This window comes from Lolium rigidum, chromosome 7 (assembly GCF_022539505.1).
Source record: "Lolium rigidum isolate FL_2022 chromosome 7, APGP_CSIRO_Lrig_0.1, whole genome shotgun sequence".
NCBI lineage: Eukaryota > Viridiplantae > Streptophyta > Magnoliopsida > Poales > Poaceae > Lolium > Lolium rigidum.
The window spans coordinates 309,971,941-309,976,089 of NC_061514.1; the positions used below are offsets into that span (position 1 = coordinate 309,971,941).

Here is a 4,149-nt window from a genome sequence, read left to right on the forward strand (position 1 = left end):
TAAGAAGAAAAAGATCCGAACCTTCTATTTGTTAGGGCTGATTTTAAAACTTGGATAAGATGTCTACACCACAATATATACAAAGACCAATTCACGCTACATGGGAGCTCTAATGTTTTGCAGGCATTTACTATTTATTCTTTGAGATTTGTTTAATTCTAATAATTTATTTGGTAGGGATGTACAAGAGTTGTCTGGTATGCATACCTGCACTAATGCTTGACAAGCCAGGTTAGTTATTCTGTTGTTTTCCCCATCTGATGGATTAATAATGAAAAAATCATGCCTCATTTGACTGATCTGAAGCATCTACAGATCCATGAATATGCTTTCCTTGCTTTTACTGTTGGCGTGAGTATTCATGCTTCTGTATCTGAATAGCGTTGTCTATGTTTCAGATTTATCTTGCAAAAATATGTTAGGCACAATGGCAGGGTTTTGATTTGAGTTTCTCTAAATTTGAAATGCTAGGAATAATATTGTACCAACAGCTTTCTTCCCGGAATTACTTTGAATTATTTTTTATGGAAAGAGTTCAGGAAATAGGTTAAAGAATGGACGTTACAACTTCAGTGTCTTTCTTTGCTATAATTAGTTTGAAATATTTTTTATAGATAGAATTCAGGAAATAGGTTAATGATAGTCTCCCCAGCATAAAAGAACAATATTTTGGTTCTCCGTGCAATCCAGTGATTTCTCTTTACGCTTATTGAGAAGAGTTGAGGCCTATTGCCATGCTGCCCAAGATTACAGACCAAAATTACCCGTATAGGCTACACTTTTTGTCCTCTGCCCTTAATTTGACCTAAAATTTGTGAACTAAATACATGGGGAGTACTTGAGAAAAATATATATTCAAATTAGTAAAGCGCCAATATGGATTGTAATTGTTTACTATGTGAGTAGCATTTTCGTAAGTAGTATTCTGCAATTGCCTAAAATTATCTTTAGCTTTCATTAACTGACATTTACTCATTTTTTAGGTGCTTCAGCAGCTGCTCATTTAAAAGGATCCAATCGCCCCCCTTGCGGCCATAAGCATGATGGAGTGAAGCAACCAACTTGGCTTCTTGTTTTGGAAATCGTGACTGGTGTTCTGGTGTTCTGCTGCTTGGTTTTGTGATCACTAGTGCAATCACTGCTTCCAGAAAAGTTCGCTGAAGTTAAGTCTCCAGGAACTTCAAGTGGCATGTGAGGACTTCAGCAACATTATTGTCTCAACTCCAGAGACTATAGTCTACAAAGCAGTATTGTCTCAACTCCAGGAACTTGAAGTGTTAATTTGAATATGCAAAGTTCTCATGGTTCTTAGTGTGGTAAATCTAATATTGTCCTTTTGTTAACATTCTGGAAGTATAAATGCATATGCAGGTTTCTCGCTGAGATATCGAAGAGATAACACGACATTGTTGTATTGTTAGTTTCATGGACGTTTGTGGCAAGCTAATTCTGTCCCACCATGGAAGCTCACTTCCGTGTGGAAATTGTTTGATATTTAGTGGTACGCCCTTTCCCAAAAACCTTAATTGTGCATTCTAGAAAATAACCTTAATTGGTGTCTCTCCACACAGTTGTCTAAACTAAGCGGTTTGATTGGATGGTATTTGATGATGAATGCTACTCCAAAGAAAGGCATCTCATTTGTTTGGAGGAGTATTCTCAAAGGCATGAATTTGCTGAAAATAGGATTCATCTTCCGAGTTGGCAATGGTGAAAACATAAGTGTCTGGTCAGATCCATCGATTCCTAGAGGGAGCACACTCAAAATCAAGGTATGTGAATCCTTTGGCCAGAAGATGGGATGTGGAGCTTTTCTGACACACTTTGGCCTGAAGATGCTGATACTATTCTCAAGATTCATGTCCAAGAAGACACAGGTGACTTCCTGTCATGGCATCATGATAAAAAAGTGTTAATTCCTGTTAAATCAGCTTATAAAGTGGAAGCAAAAGAATCATCTTCAGGACTAACCTCTACTTCTAATGCAGAGGAAAAGAAGTCTTTCTTTTACTGTAAAAAGCTATGACGCACTCTCTCTTTCCCAATAAGGTGTTCAGCCTACCCCTTAGAATGAAGCTCTTTAGGAAAGAAAGGTATTCATATTTATACTCGATGCCTGCTTTGCTATATATTTGATGAGGATGGAGGCCACATATTCTTTAATTAAGTGTAAAAAGGAAAAAGAAAAAAGTGGAACACCTCTCTTCTTGGACATGTCAGACTTAGTTTAATATCCTGCTCTGACTCAAAAAAGTTGTCAGAGGAAATTTTTAAACTGAAATAGGATGTCTAACATTTTGCCCTATCTTATGATTGTTTCTCGTGGCAATAGAAATAAGGTAAAACAAATGGTGAATTTATAAGATTGGTATATGAATTATCCTATTCTCATGTCAGGAAAAAGTGCTCCCAGTGGAAAATGCACAAAAGTGGAAACCACCACATTCAGCTATTTTGAAGATAAACATCGATGGCGCTTTCAGTAAGTCATCATTATCTGGAGTTGGGGCTTCACCATCAAGAATGACCAGGGTGTGCATTACTGGCAGTAGGTGCATGCAAAATCTGGAACATGTCGCTAACCCACCATATGCAGAAGCTCTATCTTTACAACAATTGCCTATCATTGTCACTCCAATGGGGCGCCAAACTGTAATGTTTGAGACAGACTCCATGATTCTGAAGCAAGCTATTTCAAGCGGCGAGTATGATTTCTCTAAATTAGAAACACTCTTTCAAAGATAAGTTTCCAAAGAGAGTTGGTATAAATGTTTTGCAGACTTTATTTGCCTGTGCTGGATTATGGGGAGTGGTCGTCTACAGACTTGGCTTGGCCAATTCCCTGAATTTGTATCAGACGATGTTCCTGGCTACATGCCCAGCATGATGTAGTTATGGAATAGACCAATGCTCCTTTTAAAACAAATTGTATTAGTGATTGCTGAGCCCTGTCATTTTACCTTTCTTGTTTGTTTCTGTTGCACAGGAATTTGCATTTTCATCTGTCTTAAGCGAGCGTAAGTTGTGCCTGCCTTATCTTTCTCCAGCATTTGTTTTTCTCTGAGATATTGCTCCAGTAATAAAAAAAGAAGTAGGTGTGTTTTTTTTCACAAATATTAAATATGGTATTAACTTATGCTTGTGTTCCTAGAATGCATAGCTCCCCAAGATAATTCTTTTGTTCAACAACAATATCTTAAATAGGCAAGAAAATGATTTGCCTGTTGAACCACCACATGGAGACGCCGATGGCATGTTGATTGCGTGAATCCTTATTTTTAATAAAATAACTTGCCTCCCGCTGGTGAGACTACAATCAAAGAATTTTTTAGCAACGACTTACAAAACAGTCAGCTAGGCGAGTTAGTCTAAGCTACATCGAACCAAGTTTGTTGCCGCTATGTGTATAGGTTTCCCAATTTTTTACCTGATTTATCATTATGAGTTTATATGCCATGGCCTCAAATGCTGATGAGATATTCATATTTGTTTGTCACATTTTGGTTTTCATATGATACTTATTCTATTGACCTCTTAAGGTAAAACGAAATTTATTATCATATTGGCTGTTATTTTTTATAGTCCTTATACAAAATGAACACCGGCACGATCTCCACGGGATCCGCGAAATTCATCGGCGCGAACGAGGTGTCCGTCGGTCCTCCAAGGTCGCTTCTTCTACGCACCAGGCGATGCTTGCATCGCCAACCCAGACATTGAAAGGCTAAGGAACTCCACCGACGTCACCTCCATGCCAGCGTGGGTGTTGGAGACGACCCAGGAGACGCGCCGCCGGCGACCTTCGAAGGATGGTATAGCGAACGGGGAAATCTGAGATGCCCAATCCCAGGCTCTCGACAAGGAGGCAGCCGCTTTGGGCTGGCCAGCCCGTACCGGACCAGGTTGTGCAAGCCCACCCCCCCCCCCCTCTCCGTTGGGTCGACCCATTTTTCTTCGTTTCCCTTTCCCTCTGGTTTCTTTTTTCCCCTTTGCTTTTAGTTTATATATATTTAAGCTTTAAGTTGTGTCTACCTTATCTTTGTCCAACATTTGTTCCTCCTTAGGATATTGCCCCTCTAATAAATTAGATTCTGATTTTGTTTAGCAGTACCCTAAAATGCAAAACTTAAGGCCATGCTTATGTTCAAC

At 39.0% G+C, this 4,149-nt stretch overlaps 1 long non-coding RNA gene across 1 annotated transcript; it reads left to right on the plus strand.

Moving 5' to 3' along the window:
* Nucleotides 1–1,386: 1,386 nt before the first annotated feature.
* Nucleotides 1,387–2,694, plus strand: LOC124670318. The gene is made up of 4 exons (XR_006992475.1): nt 1,387–1,501; nt 1,572–1,877; nt 1,989–2,093; nt 2,398–2,694. It is a non-coding gene; the product is annotated as an uncharacterized LOC124670318 (long non-coding RNA).
* Nucleotides 2,695–4,149: the final 1,455 nt, after the last annotated feature.